The sequence below is a fragment of the Saccopteryx leptura genome, chromosome 9 (assembly GCF_036850995.1).
Source record: "Saccopteryx leptura isolate mSacLep1 chromosome 9, mSacLep1_pri_phased_curated, whole genome shotgun sequence".
Classification (NCBI taxonomy): Eukaryota; Metazoa; Chordata; class Mammalia; order Chiroptera; family Emballonuridae; genus Saccopteryx; species Saccopteryx leptura.
The window spans coordinates 78,940,774-78,961,260 of record NC_089511.1 but is presented as its reverse complement, the minus strand read 5'-3'; the positions used below and the strand labels follow the sequence as shown (position 1 = coordinate 78,961,260).

The 20,487-nt window shown below is 47.1% G+C and overlaps 1 protein-coding gene across 18 annotated transcripts in view; it reads left to right on the top strand.

Annotated features, from left to right (window-relative positions):
- Window positions 1-20,487, top strand: part of KCNMA1 (potassium calcium-activated channel subfamily M alpha 1) — an 804,436-nt gene that overhangs the window by 83,549 nt on the left and 700,400 nt on the right. The gene's annotated exons all lie outside the window — the stretch shown is intronic.

Genomic DNA, 20,487 nt, shown 5'->3' with positions numbered 1-20,487 from the left:
GGGTCGGGCTGCATGGTTGCAGCACATGAGTTCGGTTGGCCTCCTCAAGACGGTGGCGCCCAGATTGGCCTTCTGTAGGTATGCTGTTGTCAGAATACTTGGCACTAGGCACTCTGCCCCTTTTATGGCTTCCTCAGGGGCTTCCTCCAAGGCCATTTTGTCTATCCTTTTCCTTCCAAGCAAGACTGAACCGAATATACTCTAAAGATATTATTCATTCTTTAAGAAGCATAGGAAATTGAACCAGCCACTTCTGAAAGCTTTTCTAAATAGAGGGTTGCAATTTTTTTTTTTAAATAAAAGGTCAGAGAATAAATGTTTTAGGCTTCCTGGGCCCTATAGTTACAGCAACTCAACCATGCCTTTGTAGCATGGACAGCCATTGGCCATACATCACAGATGAGCATGGGTGTGTTCCAGTGAAACTTTATATAAACAAGTGGGCCAGATTTGACCTGTGTACCATTAGTCTGCTGACCCTTATTTTAATTATTTAAATTATTTTTTCTTTTTAAGTGAGAGGAGAGGAGATAGTGAGACAGACTCCCACATGTGCCCTAACCAAGATCCACCTGGCACCCCCGTCTGGGGCCATACTTGAATGAATTGAGCTGTTTGTAGTGCCTGAGGCCAATGTGCTTGGACCACCCAAGCCATCCTCAGTGCCCTGGGCTGATACTCGAACCCATCGAGCCACTGGCTGTGGGAGGGGAAGAGGGAAAGAGGGAGAGAGAAGCAGATGGTAGCTTATTTTGTGTGCCCTGACTGGGAATCAAACCTGGGATGTCTGTATGCCAGGCTGACACTCTATCCATTGAGCAGATGGGCCAGGGCCAGTTTTAATGATCATCTTTGGAGTCAGCCCATTTCCTTGGGTCCTTTTGGTCCTGGGTCCTACCTGAGTCAGGTAATTCAAGAGGAGGCGACTTGATGTCGACTTCTCAGCCTCTGCTTTAATGTCCTCAGAGATTCTGCCCAGGAGAGGGCCTGGGAGGGGAGGCTTACTGTGTGTGGAAAGGCTGACTTTCAATCCACGTTCTAGTTGATCTGGAAAACCCAAAGAGAGGTCCTGGATGGGTGGCCCTGTCTTGGGTGAGGCTGGATTACTGTAAATGCTCAGATACGTGGGTTTTTGGCTCCATTTCTCCTCCCTGCCTTCCTAAAGCCAAGAGAAATGACAGGCAAGGGCTGTCGAAACTTGGACATCATATTTAAGGTTTAGTGGGTAGAATAAAATATAATTGACCGTTCTGTTCTTTTAGCCAAGCCCACACAATTTCTTAATAATTCGTGGTGGGATTGCAGGTCGGTGGGGAAACAGTGGGCTCTTGAGTAGGTTTGGGAGAGATGTCTGAATTCCAGGACATACTGGCTTCTAAGGCAGATTCAGTCTGATTTTTTTCAGCTCAGCTTTGCACAAGGAGAATTTTTAATGGAAATTCGAACACTCCCTTGCCATTAGCATCTTTCCTTTGACAGAAGAGTCTTCCTCCTCTGCTCTGATGGGTGATGCAAACTGGGCTGGGTTCCTACACGGAGTCATGGGCACTTTTCAGGGAAACGGTTTAGTGTGGTAGGAGTGTCATGGTTTCTGGAATGCTATTTCTGTCTGGCTGTGCATCGTTGCTTATAACGGCCTTGGGCAAATTCCTTAACCCTCTGAGCTCCAGACCTCACCCAGGGGTGAGGATACCTTCGCCATGGTTGTTGGAGAAAGTGGGTACACAAAGCACAGAGCGGAGTGCCTGATACAAAGCAGGTTTCCAGTAAGTAGAACAAGAGATTCAGTTGTAACATCCAGGTCTGGTTCTACACCTGTCAGGTTGTCTACGTGTTTCCCTGACAAGCGGCGCCCAGCAGTAACACTCTGAAATGTGGAGGCACCTGAGAGGACGGGCTGTTGCATGGGGAGCAGGCATGTCTGGGAGTCAGCCGTTCCCTTTCCGCTCAACCAGCAGAGAGGCCAGGTGGCATCTGGGGAAGGGGTTCATGTCTGAGGACCTTGGGAAATAACCTTCGTGTTTGACCTTTTCCAGAAGAAAGGGACAGGAGAGGCATGAGACTCTGGGTGTTTGCAGTTACCTGCATTGAAGAGCTTGTCTTGCTCCCCTCCTGGAACTGGTGTTTCTGTAGATTCTGGGAAGCTGAAATGTTTCTTTATTGTTCTGTCCAAACACGGTCTCCTTCTGCATTCTGAGTCCTGTGCATCCCTGCAGGCAGTGGCGATGCTCATGGTTTTCCTGGTGGGTGGACCAGCACTCTGTATGGTTTCTCAGTGATGGTTTCTCGAGCACTGAGAGCCAGTGGGAGGGTAACTGGGAGTCCAGTGAAGGAGGGGAGCCTTGAAGGCCTGGAGAGGGGGCAGGCTGAGGGGGAGGAGGAGGAGGCAGCTGAGAGCTCTCTCACTTACTGTAGAGAGTGTGCGATCACAGCCGGCCCCACACAGACTTCTCTCCAAATGAGGAGGGAGTGAGAAATGTAATTTTAGTGTCTGGCTTTTGACTGATTCCCTGCTGAGGTTCCTTCTGGGCTGTGGTGTTGGGTGTCTCCCCTCCTCTGCAAGGGACAGACCTGCCAGGATAAGTGACTTCAGATATTGTCTGGGGAATGGCCCTGGGGAGGAAGTGGAGAGCAATGCAATTGCCTGGGGGACTTGGAGGCTTGGATTTTGGGACATGGAGGTGACACCAAGGACACTGCGTATGATTTAGGGACAGCTTAGTGGGGTCATCAGCCCAACTGGGCTGAGCTATATTGGGTCTCTGTTCCTATGCCGAGAAATGAAGCCATGTTTTCCAGGCCCTGTTCCATGGCCTTGCTGCCAACACAGGTCTGCACTCTGGTGGAGGCCTGCCTAGCTCTGTGCAGAACCGAGGCAGTGGAATCTTTCCTTGGAATAAGACCCTGCTAAGAAGTGCGCAGTCCTGGGAGAATGTGTTCCAGGCAAGGCCGGGGGTGGGATGGGGGCTCCTGGCGAGGGAGGGGCCAGGCAGCGTGCACTGCACGCTGGACAGGCTGTTGCATCGGTGTGTAAAAATCAGACTTGGGAGATTATGAACCAGAGAGACCCCCCAGCCCTGAAGTCTTCTGCCCAGCCCAGAGAGCTGTCAGTGAGAGTGCAGGGAAGAGTCATGTGGAGGGGAAATTTGACTTCATGTTTTCATCTTGTTTCCCCTCCCCTCACTACCAGTTGGCGTGTTAGGGGAGTAGAAACTCATTTAAAAATGAATCTGTGAAAAACAGTAATTAGGAAGATAAATTGAAAAATACATATTATACACTCCTGTGCCAGATATCAATTATTTTATTCATACTGCTACACCCATCCATGAACGCAGATTGTTGGGAGTTGTCTAGGGCATGACACTTTCTGGGGAGATTTTCCCAGGGAACTCAACTACTGTATTAGGAACTCCTTAAAAGCCGGAGATGTATGTAGAGCATGTTGGAAACCTCACAATTTTATTTAAATTCATCATTCAGTGGCTTTGTTACAGGGTAGAAGAATGCAATCTCATTTCTGTTTCTTTTGCACCTGGTGTGGGATCGCTGGGGAGAGAGAAGGTTAGTCAGATGAGAGTCTTGTGAGTCTGTCTTCCTGTATTATTGCAAGGCAGGGATCTATGGGAAGCAGACTATCCTGGTGTTTCCCAAGAGAGCAGACTCAGTACTGTTGGTTAGAAGTTACAGGAAGGTGGTTCTTGGTCAATACAAGGAATCATTTCTAGCAAAATATTTTTAGATGAAAACATGAACTTTAGAGTCCACCAGAATGTGAGTTAAAGCCCAGATATGCTATCTACTAGCTGTGGAAACTGGGAAAAATTCACCTCTCTGGGTCTCAAGTCTCTTCAACAAGAAAAGGGGGGGGAGCATAATAATGAAATCTTGTAGCCACACACGGTTGCTCTGAGGATTAAAGGAGAATGTAGAAGCGTATGATTAGCTCATGGTTAGGGCAATTCAGTAAAAAGGAAGGTATTAATGCTAGAAGATACAATAGTAAGGAAAGCAGTAGAGAGGAAATTAGTGTACTATAAATTTAAAGTTGCCCTGCAGTGGGATGGGATGTTGGGTGACAGCCAGAAGCAATTAAGGTGGGTTGAGGCCCTGGGCGCAGAAGAAAATATTGGGCCCCTTACATTAGGAAAAAGTGTAAAGTTGGGATTTTGTGGGGCTCTTCCAAAGTCGAGACCCAGGTCGCGCACCCAGTGTGCCCACCATTAAATCTGCCTCTGGCGACAACAATGCCTCATCAGCCCTGGAGATTTTGGCAACAGCTGGGTGTCTGGCTTCTTCTCAGGAATGGTGCGTGGAGATTTCTGGGTGAGATTAACTGGTCCCCAAACTCACAGCCACTGGGGAGTTTTTTCCTCTCAAAAATAATTGTTTTTGATATATTTGTTGCAAGGTAACAGCAATGTTCAGAGCGACATTTTAAAAATAATTCAAACTCTCACTACCGAGAAATAACCATCTTGAACAGTAGGAGAAAGTCACGGAAGCATTTTTCTATGGATATGAACAGCTGGAAGGACACAGAGACCATAGATCAATGGGGATGTAATCTTTGATTAATTGGATCATACTCTACACCTAATTTTTAAAAATATGAATCTACTTTGCTTAATCTTCTAAGAGAAAACATCTAACGGCAGGGCTGAGCTCTGGATAAATAGTTCTTCATCAAAACAGATATTTTCTAAAAGATCTCATTAAGGTTATAAAAAATAGGAGGTTGAAGTCATTCCTTTCTGTTAACAGCTACTTTTAATTTTAGACTAAGTCCATGCTATAAAAGATGAGGAAATTAGCACTCACATACTTTCTCTTCTCCCTGCCTTATTTTAGTAATAGCGTTGTGTTTACATTGTTAAAGTTGATGATGTTTAATAAGTTCCAGAATTGTTTAGTCTCAAGCCTTTCCTCTAGGCAGGAATTCAATTTTCACTTATATTCTTTCTGTCAATTAATTCAATAATCTGAAATTGTTATTTTTGTCTTCAATTTGTTTGCTTTGGTCTAACTTTGCAATCTCACTTTCTTGTTTTATTGAACATATATTCTGATGAATTTCTTCTGTAGTTTTTAGCACTTGTAGGAAATTTCCTGCTTCTCTGGTTCTGTTTTCTTCCCAACAGAGCTCTTCATCTTCTGTATGCTGTGTTCCTTATCTCCTCTCTGTCGGATGTGTCAGTGCCATGACCCTTGCTTATGCTGAACTTGGGCAGCTTTGTCTGGTCCTTCTGATTGCTCTGATACAGTGGGCAGATTCTTTGTGACTCTTTTCATGATTTATCTAAAACCTCTGCCTTGGGCCTGACCAGGTGGTGGTACAGTGGATAGAGCATTGACCTGGGGTGCTAAGGATCCAGGGTCAAAACCCCGAGGTCGCCAGCTTGAGCGCAGGATCATAGACATGGCCCCATGGTTGCTGGCTTGAGCCCAAAGGTTGCTGGCTTAAGCAAGGGGTCACTGGCTTGAGCGGAGCCCCTGGTCAAGGCACATAGAGAAGCAATCCATTGATTGCTGAAAAGGGCCACAACTACGAGTTAATGCTTCTCATCTCTCTCCCTTCCTATCTGTCTGTCTGTCTCTGTCTCTCTTGCAAAAAATAAAACAAACAAACAAAAGCTCTGCCTTGGCATCTGAGCTGCAGTTTGAGAGGACTTGTGATGTCTGGAGAGCTTATATGAACATGGGGGATGGAGGGTCAGGGTTCAGAGCTGTGTGTTCCTTTGGGTAGGAACACAGGAGCTTTTGTTAAATGTCCTGTTCCAAGGCTCATTTTACTCATGGGGGATGTACCCTCCTCCATGAGGGGGATGCCCTTAACATTCAGGTGACCCCTCAGTTAAGCATTGATCCGCGGAGCCTGTGCTTCTGTGGCAGAGATTGTCCGTGTCACTGTTTTACAACCCACATCCCGGTAGTTTCTGATTTGTCCCTACTAGTCAGAAAAGGAGAAAAATAACAGGACAAGCATAGTTCGCTTCTCTCCAAAGGTGCAATAATTAGTGAAGTCTCAAGACTTTGGCCTCACCAGTAATGCTGCTAGGGGCTAGGGTAGGGAAGGGAACCTCACCAATCCTGCTAAACCCCTCCTCCCCTCCCCCGGGTCTCCCCCTTTAGATGTTGGTGGTGTTTCTTGTCTGATTGCTGGCTTTCTTTTCTTTCCTTTTTAGTTCTTGTTTTGCTTATTTATGTGTTGGGACATGGAGTTACTGTGATCTGGCTCCACTCTGCTATCTCCCTCCAGAAGCCTCTCTGAGTATATTTTAAAAAATAATGTTCTCCAGGTTTGGGTCAGATATACGGAATCTGATTCCCCTAGGCGTCGGACACAGTATATTTTTACAGTGTCTCCAAGGCAATTGTAACGATCAGGCAAGCCTAGGATTCATTTTCAGTTTCCTGTAAGATTCTTTCCACCCATAGTTCTGTGATTCTGTTCTTCAGTAATCAGGGAGAGGGCATTAGCACAGGGTTCTTGTCCTCACATATTCCCAGATGTGGTTTTCCCTGTGCAGAAGGAGGGGTTACATACCACGCTTTTATTCTAATTTTCTTTGAATTGCAGGTAGAAAGGATGAGGTTGGAACATCATCTAATTTATGCCTTTCACAATGATCTAAAAGTATCCTCTTTTAGTAAACTTGTCCTTGAGTTTGTGTATAGAGAAGTTGTTCTTAACACTTTTCGTATGTTAAAGTCACTTTGAAAGCTTTTTAAGTACTGATGACCTCACTCCTAAAGATGCTATGTTACTTGGTCTGGGGTAGGGACCAAATCACGGGCCTTTTCTTAGAGCTCCCTAAATGTTTTTGCTAATCTTCCTTCGGGATTATGAACTTGTAGATTCTTCTTTCTTACTTCTTTAGTGACTCATGACCCTGTCTTCAGTTCCCTTCCTTATACTCCAGACCTTGCTTACGGAACATGTATTTTCCACCCACTATTTCCCAGAGTAAAGTTACTTAGAACAGTGGGGTGTTTTGATTGGAAGAATGGAGTTTGGAGTAACAGAACCTTAGTGTGCATCCTCTTTCTGCCTCAGCTGCTGGTCTGACCTTGGGCAAGTAACCTAACCTCTCAGTTCCTCAGTCTCCTTATGCAAGTTGGGGATCTCAGATCTACCTTTCACTGTTTTGAGGGTTGAACATCCCAATTAATTTTGAATGACAGACATTAATTACAAGTTACACCAGTTTTATTTTGGTTAGTGTTTGCCAGTATATTCTTTTCTAGCTCTATTTTCAGCCTTTTAGTATAGTTTTTTTTTCAGCTATGTCTTTTGTGATCATCACATAATTGAATTTTGTTCTAATTTTTAACCTAGTCCAGTAATCTCTGTCTTTTAATAGGTAAATTTAACCCATTTATATTTATTATAATCACTGATATAATTTCTCAGTTTTTTTTCCCTGTTTTATTTTGGGTTTCTTTTCAGTCTTTACAGTATTCTTGCTCCTCTTCCCCCCCCCCCCCATCTCATGTTGATGGGTGGTTTCCCATCCCCTTCCTTTTTCCTATGCTGGTTCACAAGCCGTCGATCCTATTTTATTCTCTTTGAGATTATGCTTAAATTTTTAACATATATACTTAACCAAAAAATTTTCTTGGAACATTGGAAGTGATACAGTATTATTAATAAAACACTATATGGAAATGTTCAGCATAGTGCCTGATAGTCATAAAAATGCATAATAATTTCTAGTTGTTAGTGCTAATCTGACTCCTAACCACAATGCAATTAATATTGTTATTTTACCCAAAGAACCACTGAGCATTATTTTTATCCATGAGCACATTATCAAGGAGGTGAGTATTATGAACTTTATCCAGAAGAAATTGTAGTCAACAATGACAGTTTTTGCTAAAGGAAGGTCTCTTAGGGAAGTGCTCTGTCCTGGCGCATCTTGTCCCTGGACTTATGACAACATCTTTTCACATGAGTTTCTAATTTGTAAAGTGTTACACTGAGTATTCAGTGAGATTAATCTTGCAAGCCCTTAGCACATACTAGGTAGCTGTTATATGGATACCAAGCTGAAGTTCTCTTTCAGACATTCAAGCCCTGCCTCATTACGTTGCCTCGTTCCCTGGAAACTCAGTTCTTGGTATGTGTTCCTCTGGCTCTGGCCCCGCCCCAGAACCCCTGTGGGCTGAGCACAGGCATGGCTGCTTAGCTCCACCTGGTTGGGGCACCACCAGGCGGGGGACACCCAGCACCATGATGTCCGTCATGATTCCAGAAGGAATTCTTGGTGGATTAGTGGAATGCTGGGAGGGATAGTCCAGATGGAGGTAGGTGTAAAGTAGAGCTTTGCTGGATAGAGTCGTTTTTACACAACATATTGATTTCCTTGGGGTGGGAGAAAAAGAAACTGCCGCTCCTTGCCGCTATCTGGCGTGGTGGGTGGGAGAGGACAGGTGGGAGTCACGGGCCCCCTCAGCTGGCTTTTTTTAGATGTACCATCAGGTACTCAGCTGTATTCCTGCTTCTCCCCGGCAATGCAAAGGGCAGATTACTAAGCAGGCTGGGTTGGCAGCGAGCGTCTCTGCTTTCCCTCAGTGGCCACCGTTCCCAGAGGTAAGTGGTACAGATACTCAGATGGGGGCATCTCCATGTCCGATGTCCACAGACAGTACAGACAGAAGTATAGCAGGAAATCCAACCCTTGGCTTCCCACTGCTTCTGCTGCCCACCTCTGATGGACCCTGGGGACAGCAGTCAAGTGAGAAGACATCTGGGGATAAGGGACCTTGCCGTGGCTGGGGCCTATATACTCTGTCTCTTGAGAGACAGAGTTCTGGTCCCCCTGCCTCGATTTTGCCTCACCTCCACAATACATTATTTGGGAAGCCCTAGGCCACTCTGTTATGCCACTTGGGTGTTTATTCCCTAACCTATAAAGTTAGAATGGCAAGTGTTTTAGTACATTAAGGGTCAGGAGATGAAACCTAGGTGTCTTTTTTTTTAAGTGTGAGAGAGAGACAGAAAAAAGAGAGATGAGAAACATCAACTCATATTTGTGGCACTTTAGTTGTTCACTGATTGATTTTGGCTCATGCCTTGATTAGGGACTCCAGCTGAGTCAGTGACCCCTTGCTCAAGTCAGCAACCTTGGGCTTGAAGCCAGTGACCTTTGGTCTCAAGCCAGTGATCATGGAGTCATGTCTGTGATTCCACTCTCAAGCCAGTGACCGTGTGCTCAAGCTAGTGACACTGTGGCCAAGCTAGTGAGCCTGTGCTCAAGCTGGGGACATTGGGGCTTGCGCCTGGATCCTCAACGTCCCAGGTCAACACTCTATCCACTGCGTCACCACCGATCAGTTGAAACCTGGGCTTTAATTTCAGTTCCTTCACTGTGTGACCTTGGACGAGCCCTCTGACTTGGGTGCTTCAACATCCGTAAATGTAAGAAGGCATGCCCACCCTTCCTAGCTGCCAGGGAGGTTGGGAAGGGTGAATGAGAGAATCACCTTGCAGGCTCTGGGGGGGGGGAGAATTAAAGAGAAGAGGTTCCCAGGGGACATCTGCTTTTCCCCTAGGTTGGGGGAAGCAGGCATGTGAATGGTATAATCTCAGAGTCCCCAGCCTTTTCCCAGAGGTCCTCCTGGGCCAGCCAGCCTGTATGGAAAGCTGCTGTTCAGCCCCACGAGTAAATGCAGAACCATGAGTGGTGGCATGATGGAGAGAGAGGGAGGAGGGGCCTCGGAGAGCAGCCCAACCTTGAAGGTAACTTGTGCCAGCAGGGGCTGTGAGCCAGCCAGGCCTCTGCTAACCACATCCCCTGCAGCATCCCATGAGATTGGCACCTTAGCAATCAGCCCGCCTCACAGGCATGGACCAATTCGATCAGATGCTTTTGTAGAGTTAGACCAGGATCCTAGAGGCCCTCTGTTGGGTCAAGCTTTCACCCCTTAGTCATTAGGTTGTGGGAAGATTTGGGGGTTGTCCATGGAGAGGGGAGAGGATAGGGGCACTTGTGGGTTCATAGGCATGGGGACTCATGATCTGGCTGGGCTGTTGAGAATCCTGTGTAGGGTATAAGAATGGGTGTGCACGAGTGTAGAGTATGTGAATGTGTGTAGGATGAGGATTGTGTGTATATATATAGTGTGTGTGTGTGTGTATAGTGTGTGTGGAGTGTGTGGGTGTGCGTGTGTGTGTGTGTGTGTGCGTGTGTGTGTGTGTGTGTGTGCGTGTGTGTGTGTGTGTGGAGCACCTCCCCAAAGGCCCCACTCTGTCAGTAGCCTGCTTATCTGTCATCGTAACAGGAGCACATTCCATTCCCACTGGGCCCCACCAAGAAATCAGAGTGAGGGAGCCGTAAGGAGGCTTGTGCCCAGGGGGAGCAGGCAGTGTTTACAGACCGAATGGCTCATTGCGATGACTTGGTTGACAGTGAGGCCAGAGTTGCTGCTGAGACTCTTACTAGGTTTTTTAAAAAATTATTTCTTCCTGATAAAGCAGAATAGGTGGAAGAAGGGGAGATGGAGAACAAGAGAGATTGAGAGAGTCAGGCATCTTTGAGTAAATTGGGAATTTCTAAGTAAGAAGAAAAAACTCTGAGTGGCTTGTGTTTCCTTGCAGCCATGGAGAACGTTACTTTGGAAGACACTTTCTCAGTGAGCTCATGTGTCTGACTATGGGAGGCTCTTCTCAGGCCCAGTTTCGGTGTTTGTCGGTGGTTTTGGGAAGGGGCTTGGGCACGGCAGACTCCATTTGATTCTGCTCCGTGAGCGGCTCTGTGGCAGGAGAGCACATCACTTGAATTGGCATCTGGTGAGGCATGGCTTAGGACGGACCGAAGGAGGGCACTTCTTGCCACTGAAATGAAAAGTGATGAAGGGGGAAGGTGACAGAGAAGAGAAGTGTGGTTCGCAGAGAACTCACAGGTCTTGTGAATGTTGGAGTTAGGTGACACAGTTTCTGCGAGTTCTGGGGTCCTGTGTGTTCCCTTGGAGCAGGGGTCCCCAACTTTTTACACAGGAGGCCAGTTCACTGTCCCTCAGACCGTTGGAGGGCCAGGCTATAAAAAAAAACTATGAACAAATCCCTATGCACACTGCACATATCTTATTTTAAAGTAAAAAAATAAAACGGGAACAAATACAATATTTAAAATAAAGAACAAGTAAATTTAAATCAACAAACTGACCAGTATTTCAATGGGAACTATGCTCCTCTCACTGACCACCAATGAAAGAGGTGACCCTTCCGGAAGTGCCGCGGGGGCCGGATAAATGGCCTCAGGGGGCCGCATGCGGCCTGCGGGCTGTAGTTTGGGGACTCCTGCCTTGGAGAGTTTAGAATTGACACTACCCAGTGTCTAGGGCTATCTCTGGGGAGTAAACCTGAACTTAAAATAATAAAAGACACTTTTGAAGGAGATGAACAAGGTGTTTAGTTTTGTTTTATTTCCTGCTCTGTGCCAGGCATTATGCTAGGTTGTGCGAATTGCTCAGAAATGACTAAGACACAGCTCTTGCCCCTGGGACCGCACATTCTATGCAGTAACTTTGAGTTTTATTTCGTATTTCATTGGCTATGCTGAACTATGCATCCTCCTGTGTCCGCCGGAAGCATTGTCAAGCTGGCTGTTGAGAGAAAGGTGCAGAGTTGGGCTGTGCTGGCAGGAAACTGGTTAGTGCTATTTAGTGAGGCTTTACCATGGTGTCTTAGATTGTTGACTTTTAAAGCCCAGATGGTGACCCTGTCAAATGGGAATTTTTTCCCCTCTAATTGACATACGTCTTTGAGAGTAATGACAAGAGCACAGGAGACAATGCCTGGTTTCAGTCCTGTCCCACCACCAGGCAGTTGTGGGACCCTGAGCAAGTCCTCTCCTCTCTGTGCCTCCACCTTGTCATTTTAAAATGGGGGTGATAGTAAGAGTACCCACTGCTGTCCTAATAATAGCGATGTTGCAAGGAACAGATGAGTTTTTAAATGTAAGGCCCTTAGTTTTAGTATCTCCCACATTCTAAGGGCTAAACAATACCGGTATTACTCTGACCAGTGAGGAGACTGAAGCTCGGTGAGGTCAGGTAACTTGCTTGTGGTAACGCTCCAGTGCCTGGTGGAGCTGGAATTTAACTCTAGCTTCGGGGGCGCGGAGAGTGGGGAGCGCACCCCAGCCTCGGCCTCAGCTTCTGCTTTTATCAGCGAGATAGAGGAGAAGAGGAGAAGAGTTGTTGACTTTTTTTATAGAGTTCTTGACTTTTGAGGTGACCTCTGCTAGCGAGAGGAGAAGACCCTTGTCTGGGGGACTCTGAGCCTCGGCGGCAAGTATCTTCTGTGCCTTCTGAGCAACACTCGGCAGAAAGACCATGGCAGGATAGAGGCCTTTGGGAAAGCCCTTGCCCTCGGCTTTTAATAAAAAAAGTACTGTCTTTTCTTCTGCTCCTAGATGCCAGCTACTGTGCCCTCACCTAAAAAACCGTTATTTTTTAAAATATTATTTTTCAGTTGGAGTTACACACAACGTTGTGTTAGTTTCAGGTATACAGTGGTTAGACATTTTTATACTGTGCGATGTGCTTGCCCGATGAGTCTAGTGCCCATCTGACACCAGATGTAGTTATTACAATATTATTGACTTATTCCCTAATGCTGTACCTTAAACGAGGGGCAACATTAAATTCCTATCTCTAGACAAAGAGTAGTGGCCAAACTGAGTAAGTGCACTAAATGCACCTGACAGTATATTTTCCTTTGTCTTTTAAAAAACAAAAACTGAACTAAAGCGTCTTCTATCTATATTTTTAAAAGGAAGGTGATAAGCTTCTTAATCAACCCTGCTGGGCCCTGAGAAGTGTGGGTGGGTAAACAGAAATCACCTGGTGACTATATTGACTTCCAGGCCCTGAAAGGCATTTTCTGATAAGTTGGTGTTTCTTTCTGGAATCAAGATCCACTTAGTGGATCCACTTAGTGAACTAATATGTTGTTGACATTGCAGTGTGTGTGTGTGTGTGTGTGTGTGTGTGTGTGTGTGTGTGTGTAGATCTCAGGAAATGATAAGAACTTCAGGCCTCACCCTCATATACCATTTTTATGTAAAGACTGGCACTTGGGTGAGCCCCACAACTGTTAAAGCAACCCTGTAGATTGTAGGTATAGGTGTGGGCTGTAGCTGTAGCTTACAGGTTACAGATGTAGGTTGTAGCTGTAAGTGTGGATTTAGTCTATAGTGCAGGTATGGGTCATAAGTTGTTCATGTAGATTGTAGGTGGAGGTGGCAGTTTATAGGTATAGGTTATATGTGAGAAATAGAAACAAAGGACTTTTTACTTCTCAAGGTCACATGCCTTTAGGAACAGACAGATCTGAACCTAGAACCCAGATCCTTTTTTTAAAAAAAATTATTTTAGAGAGAGACAAAGAAGGGAGGGAGGGAGAAAGAGAGAGAGAGGGAGAAAGAAACATTAATTTGTTGTTCAACTTTATTCATTGGTAGATTCTTGTATGTGCCCTGAGTGGGGATCGAACCTGCAACCTTGGCGTGTCAGCACTATGCTCTCACTTAACAGAGCTACCCGGCCACATCTAGGACCCAGGTGTTTGATGCTGAGATTCATGATCTTTCCTAGCTTATGTTCCTCCATGAGAAACGAGTTGTGTTTCAAAGGAAATGTTTATAGTTTGCTGTTATAAATACACATAAATGTAGATAGAGGAGAGATGTTGTCTCTGGTTTCTCTGCCTAGAGATGCCTGATAGTTACCTTTTGATCTATTTTCTGCAAGCCTCTTTCCTTTGTACAGCTTTTCATATTGTCATAATTTCCTTAGCTGTGGTTGTACTCTTAATCCAATTTTGTATGCTGCCTTCTCCTCCCCTGTCACTATAACACACCTTTTCTGTGCTGTTATAAGTCTGTAAACATTTTCTATGACTGGATGCTATTCCAGATGGTTGTACCACCATTTCTTAGCCTTTCTCTACTGTGGCATGTTTGGGCTGTTCGTAGTATTTCGCTTTATAACTAAGATAACAACACTCATCTTTGAGCTAAATTTTTTTGGATATGGTATCCTTAGGTTTCCAGTGGGAGCGTGAGGCTGGGGGTAGGTCACCCCTAGGAGAGGCCAGGAAAGGCGTGGGAACTCCCTGATGGGAAGCCTGGCCTAGGCGTACACAGCCGCCTGGCTTGAGTGTGCCCTTGGCAGGGGCTGCTGGCCCAGAGGCCAGCGTGGGGCAGTGCAGTGGGCTAGCCCTGGGAGAGATGGAGCAATAGAGGAAAGGTTTTCCCTCTTGTTGACAGGAATAGAGTATTCAGGCACAGAGGTAGGGAAAATGAATATCTTTCAGAGATTTGGATCTACGGAGCCAGTAGAGGTGGGCCCAGTGTGGGAGGGAGAAGCTGAACATTTATAACCTCCCCACAATCCGTCCCTCTGGTATTTCTGCCCTGAGTTGTCAAAAAGCAATAGGCAATTCTCTCTCACGACCAAAGCTTAAGCTGGGGACAATTCACTCTCCTTGGTAAGGCTTGGGCAACCCTAGTTGGTGCTCATCAGAGGAGTCTTTGAAGGTCAGTGGTTGGAGGAGTGACCCCTTCATAAGTTTGGGTGAGTCTTACCCTTCTTCCAGTCCCAAACATTCCCAGTCCTGGGACACTCCTTCACCTTTGGTTTGGCTTGTTTTCACAAACGAAGCAGTCAAGTCCTGGAGAAGTAATTTGTCCAAAGCCATGTAACCATTGAATGGGGATGAGGAGCTAGACCAGATAGCTCTAGTTTCCCCAAAGCCCTTTCCACCATGTCAAGTAGCCTCTGACAGGGGTTGGCTTGTCTTCCCTGAGTTTCTCTGCTCCTTGGGGGTTAGGGTTGTGTATTACCTTACTGAACTCTCCACATGCATCAAATGCCCTTCTCAGGACATGATGGGCATAGTAGCAGCCCAGGGTGATTTCCCAGGGTGAAGAAGACAAGGGCCTATCATGGTATGGATGGTCAGTCTGTGTATGGTGAATGTATGGATGTTCATTCATCAGAGACACACACGAATTCATTCTATAAATGTTTTTCAGCACTCACTATGTCTGTCCTAAAAAAATCAGTAGAGTTTCTATTTCTGCAGAGGAGAAAGCCATCAACAAAAGTTATAGAATTACTAATTACAGATGGTGGAAGAGCCAAGGAAGAGAGTGATTTCAGGTTGCCAAGAGAACATGTGCAGAGGGGCCCAGCAGAGTTTAGGGAGTACCTTTCAGGATCACCCAGATGTCCTGGGCTTGGAAGTTGGGTCTCACAGCCAGGGAGAAGGTTTCATTAAAATAACTAGCTTTTTCTACACAGACTCTGGTTTTGGCTTTCCTACTGACTGGCCAGGATACTTTTATTTATTTATTTTTTAATTGGATTTATTGGAATGACACTGGTTAACAAAATTACACAGGTTTCAGCTGCCCAGTTCTGCATACAGCGCATCATTTGTACACTGTAGTCTGTGTTCCCCGCCTCAGGGCGAGTTTCCGTCCAGCACCATTCACCCCTTTTCACCCTTCTTCACTTCCCACACCCCTTTCTCAACAGCAGTCATCACATTTTTTCATGTCCATGAGTTTTTTCTCTTTTTCCCCCCTTTTTTGTTCAATCTCCCTCCCCTGACAGCTGTTTGCTGGGGTACTTCTGTTTTTTAGATGAAAAAAATTTATTTATTTTAGAGAGGGGAGAGAGAGTGAGAGAGAGAAGGGGGAGGAGCAGGAAGCATCAACTCCCATATGTGCCTTGACCAGGCAAGCCCAGGGTTTTGAACTGACAACCTCAGTGTTCTAGGTCAATGCTTTATCCACTGCGCCACCACAGGTCAGGCCAGTTGGGATACTTTTAAAATATCTTTGCTTCTTTATGTCGTTTGCTTTACCTATAAGCAAGCAATTATATGGATGAAGAAATTGTAAAATCCTGCTGTAAATAATTGACCCCATTGCCTCCCCCCACACACCACGATGGAAATACACCAAGGAACTTCTAATCCTGTCTCAAAACTATTGCAGTATTTTAGTGTTTGTTTTCTCCTTGGAGTGGGGTTTGGTCAATGGCTGGTTCCTGGTGGGTAGAATGTATACAAAGGATTTTTCTGGGCTTAAATGAGAAAGAAAAGATCTGGGAAGACATAGACCGACCATAGCTCCTTCCCACCCAGCAAGCATGCTTTGGGGGCACATCTCTCTTCTCATTTGCTGGTCAGTCTCTCATCTGCTGCCAGCCTTTTGTCCTACTCACTTGGTCAAATGGTCTGAAGAGCCTAGTGCCCTGCAGGGGAGAATCTGCCCCATTTGCACATGTCATGGGAAGGCTCAAAGGCATCTTGTTGGAGTCAAATGACTTGTTAGCACATGCCTGCTTGGGGATCCATCTGCAGCTGACATATTGCCTGACACCCGGGTTGTTCCTCATGCTGAAATGCACGGCAAGCCTATTCTCTCTCTGAGCACCAGTTCAGTGCATCCCATGCCCCCAATTGCTTCTTGTTGTAGGAGATTATTTCTGATGTGTATTGACTTGTTACTGGAAAATGCTTCAGAGGGATAATGAGCTGGATCGTTTTCCTCTTCATTTTTCTTTTGTTATTGTTGTTGAATTTATATGGGCTGTCCTCTTACACTTTATTGATTCCTGGATTTAGGGGATGACTCTGTAATTGATAATTTCCTCTACTGAGCACGGACAGAGAGGACTGTACCTGTGGGTGCTCACTCTGTCAGAAACGATTCCAGGGCCGCTGCTGTTGCCTGAGATGGGGCACTTCTCTCCAGGCTGGGCCTGACACAGCTGAGTGCCCTTCAGTGAGTTCTTTGCTGCCTGTTTCCTGGCTCTGTTTTCCCTTTGCTGTCCTACCAGGAGTCAGACCTACCAGGAGTCAGACCTGATGACATTGGGTGCTGGACCTTGCAGTCCTCACGTTTTCCAAGCTGGGATAGAAGCTCTTCCTTTGCTGGCTTGGTGTATGAGAGTGCCGGGCATTCCTGCATTCACAGGTGACACCGCCTGTTCCACAGTCTCACCATCATTTTCCCAGGAGGACTGACGATGTGTGCTGAGTCACACACACGCATGGCTGGAGTCCCTTGTGACTAAGCCGTGTGTGTTTGGGAGGCTGGCAGGGCAATGGTGCCGCCTGCGGAACAGCCTGAACCCAGTGTCATCTGGATGGGGACTGAACCGTGACCTTGCCAGTGTGGGTGAGGGGCCCCGTCCATAGGGCTAACCTATCCGGGCTCGTGAAATGGTCTCCTCCACTCCATTCTGGTGTTCTGGCTGTCAGCTTTGCTTATGCAGAGACGAATTACTCTTGTTTCAGATAATCATGGAAAATCTTACTGTCAAATTCTTAGGGCAGGATTAAGTAGAATAGGTGCTAAAGGTCATCAGCATTCGTTTCAGTCTCTTGACTTTTATTCTTCCTGTAGCCTGTAGACAAGCTGGGTGCTTACAGAAGTAGCAAAGACGGGAGATTCAGAATCAGGCACACGCAAGTTTGCAGTCCAGCCACAGTGCGTGGCTGTGTTACCTCAAACTCTAGCCTTCCCGAGCTCAGGTCACCTTCCAGAAAATGGTAGAAACAACATTGACCGAAGAGGTTTGCTGGTGGAGACTCAGTGAGCAACCCGTTTTGCAGCATCCCAGCCCTGGTGGGATGCCTTTAGATGGGACGCAGGCGAATTTCTTATTATAGTTGTGTGTCTGAATGTGCTTGTGAGAAAATAGAACTAGCACATCCGAGCTCATGATTTCACAGATATTATTGCTTGGGACAATGCTAATTTAAAATAAAGTGAGACAATTTAAAGTGGATTATAAGAATAACATGCAGTGAATTTCAGTGCAGGATATGCAGATACGGCAGAGATCGGGAAGGTGGGCAGGAGGGACAGACTGTCTCATGCAGGATACATGGTAGGAGGAAAAGTGGTGTCTTTGCTCTCTTGTCTGCTCCTGTGCTGAGAAGGTGGAGGGCGCTGGAGGGAGGAGGTCAGGGAGCCAGGTTGCTGGTGGCCCACTGTCATGCGTTGCGTCAGCCATGCTGGGTGCTGTGCGTCAGCCATGAGTGCCGTTGAGTGATCCTGAAACCATGGCCACTTTGCCCGATCCTTTCAGGGTGAGTATCAGTCATGACGGAATTAGTCGTGGAGCTAGAAGAGATCTTGGAAATGGTCTACTCCATTTAGTATTATTTATAGGTTAAAATCATTTCATATAAAACATAGACCCAGAGAGATACTGACTTATTAAAGATGCACAAACAGTGGAACGGCTGGGACACATCTTCGCAAGCTTTGTTCCAGAGCTCTTTCTCCCCTCTGTCCTGCTGGCCAGCACAGGCAGTGGCTGCTCTGTTTAAGGTGTTCCCAGACAGGACCCACCTGGACCAGCTCTGTAAGTTCAGTGCCACGAGGGTCCGTTCCGCAGCACAGCTGTGTTTCTGTGTCACCTGCCAGTGAGAGGGTTGGAGAGCTACTGTTTAGACTCTGTGGTAAGAAGAGGCAGTGAGTTTTTAAATCATGAGTTTTAGCTTTATGTACCCACAGTGTCGCCTACTAGTGTGTGGCCGGCTGACCTGCTGGAGCCTGGGTTTTCTCCTCTAAGATGGTTTGACCTCTGCAGGTTTGAGTGAGACAAGAGGTGGGAAGGGCTTAGCGCCTGGCTTCCTCTGTTGGTGTAGAGACCAAGGTGGCGTGAGGGAGGCAGGCAGGGTGCTCGGACCGGCAGGGGCGCTCCTGGTGGAAGGGAAAGCAGGGGACAGGCTCAGGGAGGATACACACATGGCATGGGAGGATATGCACATGGCATACGTGAGAAACCGCAGCATGTTGCAGGGACTGAGGGGGCAGGCAGGGTGCTCGGACCGGCAGGGGCGCTCCTGGTGGAAGGGAAAGCAGGGGACAGGCTCAGGGAGGATACACACATGGCATGGGAGGATATGCACATGGCATACGTGAGAAACTGCAGCATGTTGCAGGGACTGAGGGGGCAGGCAGGGTGCTCGGACTGGCAGGGGCGCTCCTGGTGGAAGGGAAAGCAGGGGACAGGCTCAGGGAGGATACGCACATGGCATACGTGAGAAACCGCAGCATGTTGCAGGGACTGAGGGGGCAGGCAGGGTGCTCGGACCGGCAGGGGCGCTCCTGGTGGAAGGGAAAGCAGGGGACAGGCTCAGGGAGGATACGCACATGGCATACGTGAGAAACCGCAGCATGTCACAGGGACTGAGGGGGCAGGCAGGAGCGCAGGCGGAACTCGGCATGTAACAGCCGCCACCCGGCCACCGGCCCGCGTCCCTCTGTCCTCCCAGCCCCCACCACGTCAAAGTTCTCAGGGAGAAAAGTCTGTGTGCTATGGTAAAGTGTGTATGCCATAGAGTTTACCATTTTAACCATTGAAAAATAGACAAGTGCAGTGTTGTGCAGCCATCCCCATTGTCTAGTTCCAGAACTTCTCATCGCCCCACATGGAGACCCCATACTCGTCAGCAGTCAGTCCCCATTCCCTCCTCCCCCACCCTGGGACCCATGCATCTACTGGCTGCTTCTAGGGACTGGCCTACTTTGGATGTTTCATATAAATGGAGTCATGCAATATGTGGCCACTTGTATCTGGCCCTCTCTCAGCATGGCGCTTCGAGGTCCCTCGCGTTGTAGGCCGTGCCAGGGCTTCGCTCCTCTCTGTGGCTCAGACATGCTCCACTGAATGGACGTATCACATCGTGTTAATTTGCTCATCTGTTGGTGGATGTTTGGGTGGTTCCTACCCTTGGCTGTTGTGAATAGTGCTGATGTGAACATTTGTGTACAAGCTTTTGTTTGAATACTTGTTTTTAATTCTTCTGGGTAATTCTTTTTTGGCTTTGGAATGAGCTTGCTGGGTTATAGTGTTAGTTCTGTGTTTGAGGGACCTGCTGGATTCTTGAGTGTGCATCCCAGCCTCACCCTTTGCTCAGTGCTGTTCCCTGTTAGGTACAAGCTCTGAGAAGTGGACCAAATGAGTATCATGTGCTGGGCATGCCTTTGCACTCTCTCTAGCAACCCCAGGATGTGGGTCGTATTCTTGTTCCCAGTTTTCAGATGAGGAGACTGAGGCATGGAGTGTTTAAATGTCCTCTTCAAGGTCATACAGCTTGTGAGTAGTGGGTCTTGGACTTGAACCCAAGACCGACTGTCTTCAGAGCCTTTCCTGACACAGCACACGATGCTTCCGAGATTGGTGTGTCCTCAGCTGAGGTCACAGGCTGAGCCTGGGAGGTCTCTTGCCTTGCAGTGGGAGGCTGTGTGCGCAGTATGGAGCCCACATGAGCTCTCGGGTTTGAGGGCTGCCGGGGGCCCACTCAGCTGCACCCTCACTGCTCCACCCTTTCCTCATTTTTCACCTTGACTTCCCTCCCTGCCCCTCCCCTCCTGCCTCTGCTGCCAGCCTTACCTGTCTTACTTTTCATAAATGACATTGGGTTATGGGCTCTCCTAGAAATAATAC